Source organism: Diceros bicornis, chromosome 39 (assembly GCF_020826845.1).
Source record: "Diceros bicornis minor isolate mBicDic1 chromosome 39, mDicBic1.mat.cur, whole genome shotgun sequence".
NCBI classification, from domain to species: domain Eukaryota; kingdom Metazoa; phylum Chordata; class Mammalia; order Perissodactyla; family Rhinocerotidae; genus Diceros; species Diceros bicornis.
Window position 1 is genome coordinate 23,405,665 of NC_080778.1, and position 16,313 is coordinate 23,421,977.

General features: G+C 43.5%; 1 non-coding gene across 1 annotated transcript; it reads left to right on the forward strand.

Moving 5' to 3' along the window:
- The first annotated feature begins 8,090 nt into the window (after positions 1-8,090).
- On the forward strand, positions 8,091-8,173 carry TRNAL-UAA (transfer RNA leucine (anticodon UAA)). The gene has a single exon. It is a non-coding gene; the product is annotated as a tRNA-Leu (tRNA).
- Positions 8,174-16,313: the final 8,140 nt, after the last annotated feature.

Below are 16,313 nucleotides of genomic sequence, written 5' to 3' on the forward strand. Positions count from 1 at the left end.
GAAGAAAGAAAAATTTAAAGTAAAGTAACACAAGGAAGAGAGAAAATGAAGAAGAACTAAAATGTTGAAATTAAAATATAGGGGTTAGAACAGGAATGTAACGAAGAGTGAACTATCACTATTAGATTTAATTATAAAAGAAAAAGTTAGAATATGTAAAATAAAATAAAAACATGAACATAGATTAAAAAAATTCTAAACTAGAAATAACTGTAACTTCAAGAAGATGCAAAAGTAATCACATATTCAACGAAAATACAAAAAAAGACAAAAATAAGAAAAACAAGATGGAGGCAGAAGACTTAAAGAATAAAGAACTAAAATAGAAATGGGGAAAAGTAGAAAAAAGGCATTAAATGAGATAATACATGTAAAGTGCTTCTCACAATAAAGTGATGCTGAGACACTGCTCCATAAAACAAAATTTGTCTTTAATAAAGTTGGAAAACAGAAGATGAGGTGGAAAAGAGGAGAAGAGGGAGTACACAATCCTGCTGAAAGCAAGCTAAGAGTCCTTGGCAAAATCCTCACTTAGACTTCTCTGGAGTTGAGTCCTGCCTTGCTGGGAGATAGGAGGCACAGGGCAATACAAACCTCCCTGCCCCTGCCCCTTGTCCCGTGTTTCCAGCAACCTTGCATCTCTTTACGGTGTCCATGACCCAGAGCTGTCTGAAAGCGACTCACCACAAACAGTTTCGGCAGAGAGTCAGGGTTGGTTGACCTCACACATGCTCAGCCACCAACTCTGTTCTTTGGAATCCAGAATAGCACACTCAGGTATCCGAAAGTGCCTAGAATTTGGTATTTGGTAATCCTCAATGTCAGCAAACAGTAGAGTTCCCATTCTCACCTTCAGATGAGAAAATATGGGGGTTGGCCCCGTGGCTCAGCGGTTAAGCAGGCGCGCTCCACTACTGGCGGCCCAGGTTCGGATCCCGGGTGCGCACCGACGCACCACTTGTCCGGCCATGCTGAGGCAGCGTCCCACATACAGCAACTAGAAGGATGTGCAACTATGACATACAACTATCTAGTGGGGCTTTGGGGAGAAAAAGGGGAAAAAAGGAGGAGAATTTGCAAAAGATGTTAGCTCAGAGCTGGTCTTCCTCAGCAAAAAGAGGAGAATTGGCATGGATGTTTAAAAAAAAAAAATGTTCTCATGTTGATGGTGTTGAGTGATAATATTCTCAAAATCTATGATGTGGCCATATTTCTTCATAAGATAATTGAGACAAAGAATGGGTTTGACAGTAATCCAGAGTCAGCCCTGATAGCCTAGTGGTTAAAGTTTGGTGCTTTCTGCTTTGGCAGCCCAGGACTGGTTCCCAGTCGTGGAACCAAACCACCTGTCAGTTGCCATGCTGTGGCAGTGGCTCACATAGAAGAACTAGGACGACTTACAACTAGAATATACAACTATACACTGGGGCTTTGGGGACAGGAAAAAAAAGAGGAAGATTGGCAACAGATGTTAGCTCAGGGCAAATTTTTTGCCAAAAAAAAAAAAAAGTAATCCAGAGGCATTTAACTGATGTTGAAATAAAAGGGTGTTAGAATGATGCTAGGAATGAGAGATTTCTGGTAAAGTTGACAGTGAAGATTCTATCGCCCAAGATATCCCTTAGGAGAAGGCAGCTTCAGGGTTCCACACGGTAATTTACACATCTATTTATACACAGAAAGACAGAAGTCACCCTTAGGAGATAGGCTTACTTAGGAGAGAGAGGTGAATGATAAGAAAGCAAGCCAATAATAGGGAATCAATCAAGGAAGAAACGTCCAGGGAATACTGTAGAACCTTTTGTCCATTCTACACATACTGTATGAGCACTCAGGAATGCTTTGACAGAAACCCTACTGTGACAACAGGGACACTAAAACTTGAGCAAGCTTCAGAATCACCCAACTCTAAGATGGGGATTCAAGAAGTTGGGTTGCAGCTGGAGAATCTGCATTTCTAACAAGTTCCCAGGTGATCTTGATGCTTTGAGAACCACTGGCTTATATTTGAAGATGTGTTAACCCCCTTGTATAACAAGCAGATTGGAGGTAGGTGGTCTCTGGTTGGCTGTGGCTCACTAAGGTCTTGAAGGGCAAAGTCTCTTTCTAACTTACCCTTCGGACATCTTTGAGTGTTAGCGCCTTATCACAGGCTTGTGCCCTCATGTCACAGGTTGGCTAACACAGCTCCAAGAATTGCACCTTCACACCATCTCACTGGAGGCAGGAAGAAAAAGCGAAGGAACAGCACAGGCTTCCACTTCCTGAGGCTCTGATTTTTAATTCAGGAAGAAAATCTTTTGGGGCCAGCCCAGTGGTGTAGTGTTAAGTTTGCGCACCCCGCTTCAGTGGCCCAGGGTTCACAGGTTCGGATCCTGGGTGCGGACCTACACACCACTCATCAAGCCATGCTGTGGCAGGCATCCCACATATAAAGTAGAGGAAGAGGAGGACTGGCAACAGATGTTAGCTCAGAGCTAATCTTCCTCACAAAAAAAAGAAAAAAAATCTTTCCCAGAACACCCTGTCAACTTTCCCTTCTCTGACATTGGCCAGAACTGGATCACATGCCAATTATTGACAAAAGGGATGACATGACAATTACTGGTTTAGACCAATCATGATTCATCCCTTGGGACAGTGGGAGGAGTCTACTTTCCCTGAAATCAAATTGGGAATGGCTGTTGGAAAAGCAAGAAATATTGGCTACCACAGGAGCCCACCTCCAGCCAAGCACCCTGCTAGATAATTTACATACATTATTTCACTTAGCTCTCACAAGATTTCTCTGAGATAGATATTATTATCCCCACTTTACAGAGGAGGAAACTGAGCTATGAAAAAATTAGAATTCAAACTAGGTCTATTGACTCCACAGTCTAAACAATACCTTTACGTTATGATGTCCTGCTGTGTCTTGTTTTCTCTAGCGTTCAGAAAAATCATTGCTATCATAATGACAATTCTTAATTACGAACAAAAGGCTAATTTATATTCTGCTTACTGTATAGGATATGTATGTACCATCTTTCATGAGATTTGAGACAAAAATTTAAATTCTATATGTACTTACACAGAAAATTCTGTCACTAAGAATAACATATTCCTAATGATATCACATACTTTAATTTTTATTGTAATAAAGATAAAGCAGAGTGAGAAGGATGCTTGTATAGTCTCATATGGAACTTCCCTTGTCTTGTACACTCATATTTGCAGGTAAGTGTAACTTATCCTTACTCATTTCAGTTGACAATTATATGCGTAGTGGGAAGGTAGGGTTTATGCTGGGCCTTAGAGGAGAGTTGGACAGAGAAAAGCACCATGGGAAAAGGCAAACGAGAGCCAGGAAATGGCTCAGCATCTTCAAGCAACAAAGGGTCCCGATTTAGTATGACTGGGATTACAGGGGTGGTGGAAAGGGGCTACATATTCTACTTTATTCACGTCTATAGTATTTGAACTTATATAACTTTTACAACTTGTATCTCTTTTGGTAAAGATATCTTCATTCTGAAAAGATAAAGAGAGAGAAAAGAAAGGGTAGAAACCACACATCAGAGGATTCTGGGAAAAACAAAGTAAATGAGCGGACTTGGAAAGAATGGGAAATCCATTCAAGAGTTTGAAAACAAATGGAAGAAGGAAAGTTGGATGTTAGCAAAGACGTCAGCAAGATTATTCTTTTACAATATAAGTGTGGAAACAAAATATATGCCTGTGAGATGTCAAAGCTAGAGAAACTGACTTTGGCTAGTATACATATTAGTTAACTATAGCTGCATAAAAATAACACAAAACTTAGCAGCTTAAAACAAGAAATATGTATTATCTTACATAGTTTCTGAGGGTCAAGAAGTCAGGGCTTGGCTGAGTGGTTCTGGTTCAGGGTCTCTCATGAGGTTGTAGTCAAGACGTTGGCCAGGGCAATAGTCATCCGAAGGCTTGACTGGGCTGGAGGATCTGTTTCCAAGGCCAATCAAATGGGACCTCAATTCCTTGCTGGCCACTCTTCACTCCATTGGACTATGAAAGGGTGCTCATGACCTGACAGCTGGTTTCCTCTAGAGGGAATGACCCAAGAGAGAAACCAAGATGATGGCAGCCGTGCCTTTTGATGACCTAGTCTCTCAGGTTGCATACCGTCTCTTCTGTTTTATTCTATTCATTAGAAATGAGTTACTGGGCCGGCCCTGTGGCTTAGTGGTTGAGTGCGCACGCTCTGCTGCTGGCGGCTTGGGTTCGGATCCCGGGCGCGCACCGACCTGCCGCTTCTACGGCCATGCTGAGGCCTCATCCCACGTACAGCGACTGGAAGGATGTGCAGCTATGGCATACAACTATCTACTGGGGCTTTGGGGGGGGGGGAAGAAATGAGTTACTTGAGGCCAGCGGGGGCATAGTGGTTAAGTTCATGTGCTGCACTTTGGTGGCCCAGGTTCACAGGTTTGGTTCCCCTATGCATTGCTCATCAAGCCATGCTGTGGCGGCCCCCCACATATAAAGTAGAGGAAGATGGGCACATATGTTAGCTCAGGGCGAATCTTCCTCAAGCAAAAAGAGGAAGATTGGCAATAGATGTTAGCACAGGGTTAATCTTCCTCAGCAAAAAGAAGAAAGAAAGAAAGAAAGGAGTCACTAGATCCAGCCCACACTGAAAGGGAAGGGAATTAGGCTCCATCTCTTGAAGAGAGGTGTATCAAAGCATTTATGGACATATTTTTTAAACCATGACAGAATGCATAAAGAATAACATGGCTTAAATAAACACACACACAGTGGAAAACTAGTTTAAATAGAGTGAAACATTTCCCCATAAGAAGTATGTCAACTGCAATTTCCTGAACACGAAGCCATTTCAGTGCTACAAAATCTGTCTTAATATTGTCATTTGCTCTCTAATATTGTCAGTTATAACAAATGTCGTTGCACAGTGCTTTTCACGTCTTGTTCCAACACTCAAGTGGGTATCTGTCATGGCTTGCAGTTGTCAGCATCTTTTGAACACCCTTCTTATGTTTGAAGAATTTCCTCCATTTTGAAGCCTGCTTCCTGAGGTGGAAGCCAGAACTTGGCTTCCTAGCCTCCCTTGCAGCTAGGACATAGGGATGGAACTTGTGTTCTTCCACCCAGACAGTCCCATGGAAGATGTTGATCTGGAAAAAAGCAGCATGGCCCAGAATCCAGTTTCCAATGTGGAAGGAGGAACGGACTCTGGTGATGGAATCAGACCTCAGACTCTTCATCTCGGGACTCTGCTTTCCCCTGTGTTGGCTCTATTCTCAGATAGCCTGTCTCTCTATAGTGCTCTCAGTGCCCCAGGAGATTATCTCAGTTTATCAGTCTCAGAATTTTCATTATCTATTGCTTCTTTAAAAAAAAAAAAAAGCTTGGGGCTGGCCCTGTGGCCTAGTGGTCAAGTTCAGCGCGCGCTGCTTCAGCAGCCCAGGTTCGGTTCCTGGGTGCGGACCTACACCGCTCATCAAGCCATGCTGTGGCGGTGTCCCACAAACAACATAGAGGAAGATGGGCACAGATGTTAGCTCAGGGCCAATCTTCCTCAAGGAAAAAACCAAAAACAAAAAAACCCAAAAAAACTTAGTAGCACAAAACAATAACATTTGTATTCTGCCCATAGATTCTGTGAGCCAGGAATTGGAAAAGGATCCAGTGGGGACAGCTTGTCCCTGCTCCATGATATCTGGGTACCTAGCTAGAAAGATTCAATGGCTGGGGGTCACCTGATGGCTAGAGGCTGGAATCAACTGAAGGCTCATTCACTTACCTTTGTAGCAGCTAATACTGACTGTTGGTTGGGGCTGTCAGCTGGAACAACTACATGGCTACTTGGGCTTCCTCACAGCATGGTGGCTGGATCCCAGAGCAAGCATCCCAAGAGAACAAGGTGAAGTATAGCACCTTGTATGACCTAGCCTCAGAAGTCACATAGCATCACTCTGCCAGAGACACGAGCCTTCCCAGATTCAATGAGGGAGAACATAGACCCCCCCACCACCACCTATTGATGGTACGGGTGTCAAAGTTACAGTGGAGAATGACAAAGTCACATGTGGGATGAGAGATAATATTGTGGTCCTCTTTGGAAAAATACAATCTGCCACACAGCAGATTGCCGTCTTCTCTTCTCCAATAGCTCCGAGTTACCTGTAACTCTGATTAGACTAACTTGTGTTCCAGGCCCATCCTTAAGCAATGGCCAGAGAAATTTAATACAATCTTGGGGCTTCAGAAGAGGCACTACTAAGGGGTGCCCTATGATGTGGCTGTGTTGTTCAGAACAGTCTTGTACTAGGGGCTCGTTGGAGGCTAAGTCTGTGGTTCCATAAAAATATCATTCAAATAGTATATTGCCATTTCCAGGAGATCATGGAAGATTCCACAGCTGGATTGGTGGTAAAGTTCTGCAGTGCCCTCGAGGTGGGGGCAGCACATCTAGGAGGCCTCTTCTTGTATTTGAGTGAGTTTGTAACTGGGCTTCTAAACTTCAAAATGGAGATATGAATGCTTGCTTTACAGGGTTGTGGAGAAAATTAAATTAGATAACATGCCTATAAAGACCTTAAAGCAATGATTGCCACACAGCAAGCACTCTTTTATTACTTTAATAATAAAAGAAATAAAATAAAAAGAAAAGAAAAGCGTTCTTTTATTACTACCATTTAATGTACCTTGAAAGCCCAGTTTTATGAAATCTGAGGCCTCTGACAATTTGGTGCAATGAGGCGGAGACGGTGAGTGGTGGGTGGCGATCCTGTGTCATCACCACGTGGATGTCTCTAGACCCTGGCAGAGTCTAACCAAGCTCCCCATCTTCTCTTAGCAGGGCAGGGAGAGGCCTAAGGAACCTGCTCTGTGATCTTGTCTCCGGAGAAGCAGGCCTCACACTCAGTAGGAAGGACACCGCTGAGGCTGGGACACAGACACCTCACAGTGTTAATGGCGAAGTGGGTAGTGGGCAATTCCACCGGCTATCATCCTGAGCAGCTCTCTCAGGGGCAGTAATGTTCTCGGCTGCAACGCTGAGAACCAGGACAGCAGGCTGGGGAGCAGCCTCCACAGGTCACGGCAATGTCCCCAGGGATCACCGGAGTTCCAGGAGGTGGCAGGGCAATGGCTTTCTTACACTGCGACCCACGGGGTGAGGAGCCACTTGGCGAGGTCCCGCACAGTGAGTTGAACGCGTGCAGTCTCCGGGATGATAGAAGGTCTGGGTCGAAGACAGCGCCTGCACGGTGTGAACAAGGGCGTGGCTGCCGGATCGTGGCTCAGTCCCCGGGCTCCACGATGCTCCAGAACACAGAAGCCTCGCCTCTGTGGTCCTGGGTGGTGGGCAGTGGAGGGGAAGTCCTGGGACAGCAGTTGACAGAACCCACTGAATCTCCTATGCACAGAAAGCCAGAAGAGCATTGCAGAACAATCAAGAGGGCAGAAACATGTAAGTGCACCAGTGGGTCGTGGGAACAAAAAGGATATTTTGAGGGGTGCATCAGAGGGGGTGCAGCGGGGTGGCGCCTGCAGCCAGCAGGCAGGGCGAATTGCGCCCCACTCCTTGCACGTGGCCTGGCGCAATATAGACACATTTCTACAAAGCTTCCTTCCGGTGCGCCTCGTTAAGAAGAAAAGCGGCCCCTAGATACAGGGGTCCTAGAACTCTGCTGCTGCCCGTGCAACTCGTTCCTTGAAGTTTATTCTGTGTAGAATGAAACCAAGCAAACGCCGCCCTCGCGGCTCGGTCCCGGCACCACCAGTTCCGGGCGCCTCCGAAACGTGCTCCCAGGAATCCAGAGGTTGACGCGGGTGTTTGTTTCCCGCGCCCGCGCGCCTCGAAACCGAAAGCAGAACTGGCAGGGCCGCGAGCGCGGCTGCAGTTGCCCTCGCTGCCGTGGGGGGCCCGGGAACGCGGGGCTCCGGCGGCGGGGGGCGGAGGCTCCGGCGGGGAGGCCGCCCTGCGCGGGCTGGGAGACCCGGGGGAGCGGCGGCGGAGGCCCCCCTGCCCCCCTGCAGGAGGCTGCGAGGGGGACGGGGGAGTTCAGCTTGTAGGAAGAGCGAAAGGCACACCGTGCGCCTGCACCAGGATGGCCGAGTGGTTAAGGCGTTGGACTTAAGATCCAATGGACATATGTCCGCGTGGGTTCGAACCCCACTCCTGGTAGTTGCCTCCTTTTCTTCCTTAAAATTTTTGTTTGCTTCTTAGATGTCAATCTCACCGAGCTCAGCACGCCTTGGACTCGGGAGTTCCGTCTTCTGGCCGGGAGAGGCGCAGCCCCCGCGACGCGCGGCTCCGCATCCCGCGGCCGCAGAGAACGCAGGCGGCGGGCCCGGCGCCGGGGGGTGGGCCCGGGACTCGGTCTCCCCGCTGCAGAGCCGGAGCCGGCCGGGCGGGGCGGGCGCTTGAGATGTGGCAGCGTAGCTCGCAAACAGCCGATGCAGAAAAGTCCAAGATACTTTCTTTGCTTTTTCTTTTTTTTTCCGCCCAAATTCATTGTGTGCACACAGGTCTTCCATTAACTCCTTGAAAGCGGAGGCAGGATGCGTCACAGCTCTAAAATGGACTCTGAATGTGCATTCGGCTTAGAATTTTAAAATACTAAGGGCATGGTCTATTTTTTTTTTCTTTAATACTTTTTAAAAATGAAAGTAATCTAAAACCCAGAGGAAAAAAGTTGCAAGTATAGCGCAAAGACGCTATTTTTAATCCAATCATTTGAGAGTAAGGTAGACTAACTGCTCCAGTACAACCACTAAAACGGGGAAATTAACATTGATAATTGACCACCACCCAATCTCCAGACCCCACTGAATCACCAGTCGTCTTTTAAAGTAAAAGGCTCCTGTTCAGAATAATGCATTGCGTTTACTTGTCACATCTCCCTAGGCTTCTTCAATCTGAAACGATTCCTCAGGCTCTCCAGCCTTTATGATCTCGACGCTTCTGGAGATGACGGACCAAACATTTCGTAGAACATCCCTTTGTCAGCTTGGGTTTGTCTGATGTTTCCTCTTGGGGGAAGTGATGCTTCTCCAGCGTCTTATGGCCGTCCTTCTTGAGCAGGACTGCGGCAGAAGCGATGCTGTGTTCGCACTGCCTTCTCTCAGATGGCACGATTGTGACGTGGCCTGTTACTGATCTTAATTCGCTTGATTAAGCTTTTCTGCCAGGCTTCTCCACTGTAACGTTACTCTTTTTCCCTTTGCGATTAATGCATATTTTGAGGGGAATGCTCTGAGGCTATGTAAATATCTCATTACTCATCAAACTTTCCATTTTATTCACTTATTTATGGAATCATAAGTTATGTAAGTATGCACTCATGGGGTCCTATTTTGATTAACAGTTACAATCTATTCTATAATTATTTGTATTGATGCTCAAAGTGTCCCAGATTTGGCCAGTGGAAGTCCCTTCAACCTGACTTCTGACTTGTCCCCGTCACTCTTTAGCACTTCCCTACTTTCTAGACCATGTATTTTCCCTGACCCAGCCATTGTGAAAAGATCCCTGGTTCCCTTTAGTGGCGAGGGGTAGTTAGGAACCAAGATCTCAGTCTAGGTGTGCTCACTGCTTTTGGTGTGTTACTGTTCCCAGGCCCTCTCAGTGGACAGAATTAAGGAATGTGTGTGTGTACATGTATACACATCTATATTTATCTATTTATTTATATGTATATTCAGGAGTTCTTACCCATGCTTCCAATTCCAATCTAACACTACAGACTTTGTTCTAGTTTTTCTGTCCATATTTGTAATTCCCTAAACTCCCCCCACCCCAGTGTAACATCTACCTTGCTCAGGCCTGTCTAAGGAATTTAGAATTGAATTGTTCAAGAAGGGAAAGGAAGGAAAGAGGGAAAGAAAGAGTGTCTCAAGTGTTTGGAAAAAAGCTTCCTGCTAGCACCTAGAACTTGCTATGAGCCAGTCACTGTTAGGTACTTGGGATGTGCAGACAAATAATCCAGCCTCTGCCTCAAGGAGCTTAGATAGTGAGAGACAGAGATGTTAATGAACGACATTTATAATGAGAAAATATGAATTATGCCCAAGGTGCTAAAAGGGCAATCTGGGAAGCCAACTCTTCCTCAGAGAGTCAGCTTTACTTGAGAACTGAAGGAAGAGGAGTAGGATTCCAGGAGGGGAAGGGAAGGGAAGGAGAGAGACACAGGTCGGGGAAGCCATCTTGAAACCGTGCTAAGCATGGCGCCCGGAGTCCACTGATGGATTGGAAACAAGAAGCAATGTGACTAGTGCTGCATTTGGAAGTATCTACGTCTGTTGATGTAGAAACTCTTGGTCCATTTATATATGCTCAGGACAGAGGGCATGTTGAATTAGCAGAAAATATTTTTTAGGAGAAGATTGTTTAATTCAGTCAATAGCCAATTAGACTGAACTCAGTCTATGTCTCTTCCTCCTTAAAAGCCAAGGAACAATATTGATTTGAAACCTTTCCAGCCTAGACTCAGGGGCTCATGCTAATTTGTTTGTATTAATATGTTCAGGTGCAAATATGGACCAATACTACCAAGAACAGGCAAAGCGCAGTGTGGATTTTTACTTTGTTCCTTTAAAACTACATTTTCGGAGCTGGCCCCGTGGCGTAGTGGTCAAGTTCAACATGCTACACTTCAGTGGCCCAGGTTCGCGGGTTTGGATCCTGGGCACAGACTTATACCACTCATCAGCCATGCTGTGTCAGTGACCCACATACAAAGTAGAGGAAATTGGCACAGATGTTAGTTTAGGGTGAATCTTCCTCAGCAAAAAAAAAAAAAAAAAACCAACAACAAAAAACATTCTCCATCAAGCTTCTAGTCAGTAGTAACTAGCTGCTGTGCTTTGGAGAAGATGGTAAAAAACCAACTAGTGTTCTCCTTGAGCTTGCTGAAATTCTGACAAACGGATCGCTGAGATGCCACAAAGAGGGATGAAATGACATCTGAAACCTGCTGGTCTAGAAGCAAGAGAATCTATCAGATAGATCTGGGGGCACTGACCCACGAGTTGTCAGCTGATCAATATATAGGGGCTACCAAACAGCCGTCTTCACCTGCCAATTTAGATGGAAACTTTGGCTTTACTATATCCTCGTCTGCAAAATGTTTTATCATGGATTGCCTCTGGTTAGCAGGATTCTCTAAGTGAACTTTAATTTAATGCAGCAAACTTTAAGAATATAATGCAATTTGTAAAAGTTCAAATCACAAGGTGATTCAGTAGAAAGAACCCAGGCTTTGGGGTCAGGTAGAGTTGCCAACTTTCCCAGGTTACCAATCTCCCTTTCCTCATTTGCAAATGGGGAAATAATATTTACCTCCACAGAGTAGTTGTGAGGCTGTGACATTCTTCTCACAAAAGTAGGTGTTTCATAACTCTGAGTTCTCATCCCTTTTCTGGAGCCATCCTTTGTGGGAAAGACAGTAGAACTACACTGTGCAATTAGGAAGAAGTCTTACCTTGCACGCGTAGACCGATTTACAGTTTTCAAAGCACTTTTACATTCACAATCTCCTTTGACAGACAAGATCATACACCCAGACCCATTGTACCTGGGTGGTAGGTACAATTAGACACAATTTTCCTTAATAAATTTAAAAAGTAATGCCACCTGTGGAGCCAGCCTGGTGGCGTAGCAGTTAAGTTTATGCACTCTACTTCAACCACCCTGGGTTTGCCTGTTCGGATCCTGGGCACGGACCTATGCACTGCTCATCAAGCCATGCTGAGGCTGTGTCCCACATAGAGCAACTAGAAGGAGGTACAACTATGACATACAGCTATCTCCTGGGGCTTTGGGGAGAAAAAGGAAAAAAGGAGGAAGATTGGTAACAGATGTTAGCTCAGGGCCAATCTTCCTCAAAAAAAGATTGCTTTAAAAAGTAATCTGATTTATTTTATTTTATTTTTTTGGAGAAGATGTGGAGAAAAGGGAACTCTCATACACTGGTGGTGGGAATGCAAATTAGTGGAGCCACTAAGGAAAACAGTATGGAGATTTCTCAAAAAATTAAAAATAGAAATACCATATGATATAACTGTTCCTCTTCTGGTATTTATCCAAAGAACATGAAATTACTAATTCAAAGAGATATTTGCACCCGTATGTTCATTGCAGCATTATTCACAATAGCCAAGACTGGGAAGCAACCCAAATGCCCATCAATGGATGAATGGATAAAGAAGATGTGGTGTATATATACAATGGAATACTACTCAGCCATAAAAAAAGATGAAATCGTGCCATTTGCGACAATGTGGATGGACCTTGAGGGTATTATGGTAAGCAAAATAAATCAGATATAGAAAGACAAATACCATATAATTTCACTCGTATGTGGAAGATAAACAAACAAACACATAGATAAGGAGAACAGATTGGTGGTTACCAGAGGGGAAGAGGATGAAGGGAGGGGGAAGGGGGAAAAGGGCATGACGTTTCTGTGGTGGTGGATGGAAACTAAACTTTTGGTGGTGAACATGATGCAGTCTACAGAAGCTGAAGTATAATGATGTACGCTTGAAATTTACACAATGTTATAAACCAATGTGACCTCGATAAAATAATTTTTTTTAAAGTAATATTTTCTTTCACTCAAACTTGCATATTTAGAGCTAGAGAATATCAGTAGTTCTTAAAAATTGAAATCCCGTCCTAAAATGTAGCAGAATCTTTACTTTTCCTTGAAAAGTAGACCTGTTATATTAGACTCTTTTTTTCTTTTTTTGGTGAGGAAGATTTGCCCTGAGCTAACATCTGTTGCCAATCTTCCTCTTTTTTTGCTTGAGGAAGATTGGCCCTGAGCTAACATCCATGCCAATCTTCCTCTATTTTGTATGCGGGTCACTGCCTCAGCATGGCTGATGAGTGGTGTAGGTCCGCGCCCAGGATTCAAACCTGCAAACCTAGGCTGCCAAAGCAGAGTGAGCTGGACTTAACCACTACGCCAAGGGGCTGGCCCCATAGACTCTTTATTTTTTAAAATTCTTAAAATATTTTGAATTTAAATTTGAATCATTTGTGCGTATACCACCCTTAAGCTTAGAAAGGTTTTCCAATGATTTCTTTAACAATAAGAAATTAAGTCAATACTTTGAATTATAAATTAAGAGTGTGGATTTATAAGCAGTCTCTATGGATTTGAATTAGTTGTAAGTTATTCAACATTGTTTATTTTCTATTGGACTTCTTTACATAGAGCTCTGTAGGATAAATGTTGCCAATACATTTAAACAGTGACACCTACTGGTTAATTTGAAGCAAACTTATTTGTTAAGTTCTCTGTCTTATTCTGACTATTAAAATCCTGATAAATTGTTGTTCCACGGTTTAGGAGCACAGTTAGGAGTTTAGGCTCCTTCCACTGTGTTTAGCAGCACATGAAAGCTATGTCTAAGCCAGCCAGTAAATTGACTTTCTTTTCTCTCTTTCAATTATTAATGATAAATCTGCCATTGAAAAGAATCCCAAATCCCTAACACAGCTTGCATGAGCTATTATTTTAATTGTATGAATAGGGCCTTTATCCCATCATATCCATTATCTTTGTTTCAATATAATATATTTTTTTCAAACTCTTGAAACTGACTATGACGTTGAAGAAGAATAGAGATTTGGATTAGCCATAAGCTTTAAAACACAGAAGTCGTGTCCAATTTGAGAAATCCTGAACAAGAAGCTGTCTTTGTCCTTAGTAGCAAGTCGGAATTGGGAGATCTTAATTATTCCCTTTGTTTCACGTTTTGCTTTTAGATACAATTGCAACTGATTAATGAACAATTTGAATGCACATCACACATTTGCTAATTGTTCAAATGAGATAAATGATAATGCCTCAAGTTTTAATGAGTCTGTTCAGTTACAAGATGCCATGTATGAGGGAACATAATTCCAGGTTCTTTGCATCTACCCTACTGCTGGATAGAGGGCGATTGTGAACCAACTGGCTAATTTGTGAACCCCCTGGTTTCATTTTCATCTAAATAGATTTTGATGTCTCTGAACCACTTACCAGAGTGCCTGGCGGAGAAGCAACGATTGCACTGGGTCCTTACTGAAATGAAACAGAAACTGTGCCTAGCAGAGTGTCTCTGTCACCTTATATGCAGTGTATAAATGCCTGTTGAATAAATAAACCTTGAAACCCACTGAATGTATTTCACAGTTCATTCTATTTATTGAACGCGTATGAATCCTCATTTAGGATATGTGTTTTAAAATGTACCCAGGATTTGTTTTAATCAGGTGTGATAAGACACGCAGACACAGAAATGACTGTCATGAAGGAAGGATTTTTTATATTCACAGGCCCCTAGAAACGAGAGTCAAGGCCTGTGGTGTGTGGCCACATGGGGAAGAGCCAGTGTCGGCCAGGAGGCAGAGGGAGTGAGGGAAAAGCATGGGCAAGAACCTTTATCACGGTTTTCACAGGAAGGAACGGCGAGACGCGGTAAGTGGCTTAGGATTGGCTATTTTGAGTAATTTCAGTGGGTTCTGGGGTGTAGAGACTGTCCTGAGTTGTCTCATATCTCTAGGAATTAGCTAACCCTGGGAGGGGCAGTCCATCCCTGATCGGCAAGGCCCTAGATATCAGAGCATCAAGAATACAGAAAATAAGAAAATGTAATTAATATAGTGTGGGTTCAGGCATTCTCACACTTATTTTTCTTCTCTTCCTCCTTCTCCTCCTTCTTCGTTGAGGGTGGACCTTATCCAATTAGGAGAATCAAAATTCAGAAGCCCAAAGAGGCAATACTTAAGTTTGTTTTTGAGTCATTTCTATCTGGATCAGCTATACAAGATACCTGTGCTATTCAAGGCTCAAATTTATCTTTGGGTTTCGGTTGTATATTCAGCCATTTTATTTATTGCTGTAGTGTAGTGAGGCTAGCCGTTAACTGAATAAGGTAACTTAAAATTGCATTGAAAAGATGGATTATTAAAAGGAGTGTTGAATATTTGTCTCAATTTCGCAATATCCTTCATATATAAACATGGGAGTATGTGTATTTGTGAAATGCACAGCGTCGGTCCTAAGTGGCCCCACAGCACTGTGGTTAGGAGTCAGCCAGCCCAAGTCTTAATTCCAGCTCTACTGCTTATTAGCTATGTGACTTTGGACTGGTTGTGTAGTTTCTCTAAGTCTTTGTTTCCTCGCCTGTAAAATGGGGGCGATAATAAAAGCATCTATTGAACAATTTGTTGTGAGAATTAAGTGTGATGTTGATAAAGTGCATAGAAAGTACTTGGCACATAGAATCATCAATAGATTAATCTATTGTTACACTTTAGTGATTCTTATAAAGTTACATATGGATCGACTATGAGACCAATTTTGCTACAAGGGTAAAAGATGTTCATGGAGTTGATTCTGCTGTTGGATATACACTGTATTTGCCATAGCAATGGCAGTAGCGTGAGATCATTAGCAAAAGATACCATTTTTAGGGTCGGCCCTGCGGCTTAGCGGTTAAGTGCGCACGCTCCGCTGCTGGCAGCCCAGGTTCGGATCCCGGGCGTGCACCGAGGCACCACTTGTCCAGCCGTGCTGAGGCGGCGTCCCACATACAGCAACTAGAAGGATGTGCAACTATGACATACAACTATCTACTGGGGCTTTGGGGAGAAAAAGGAGGAGGATGGGCAATAGATGTTAGCTCAGGGCCGGTCTTCCTCAAGCAAAAAGAGGAGGATTGGCATGGATGTTAGCTCAGGGCTGATCCTCCTCACACACACACACACACACACACACACAAAATTAAAAAGATACCATTTTTAAAAGACATGAAATTTGGGAGAGGCGCATAGATTGCATTCTTCTGATTTGTTCATGAAACTTTTTTTTTCCATTTAAAAGTCTTTAAATGCCTAATTTTCCATCATCAACAATCTCTTCTTAAACCAAACTCGGGTAATTCCTTGAATAATTTTAAGTTAAAAAAAAAAGCATAGAGTTCTAAACTCTAACTTTTCAAATTCTTGATAAGTGAACTTATTGTTTTCTCCCCTGGGTGTGACACCCACTGGATTAGTCACAAATAGCTATATTAAGGATGTTGTGCACATTTTTTAAACACTAGCAATTCTGACCCACCCAGTTCAATTTTAAATGCAATCTGCCAACTTTTTTTTATTCCACATAAGAAAAATAAAAAACCTCTATCACTTGGAAGATATGCAAGATAATATATAATGTCATGCTTTTAAGTGTGGCAAAGCGCTTCGTACAGTACAGACTGGCATTGAAGTCTATTATTATGCAGGAGAGCTCTTTTACTGAGATTTGATGTAATGCCTAATT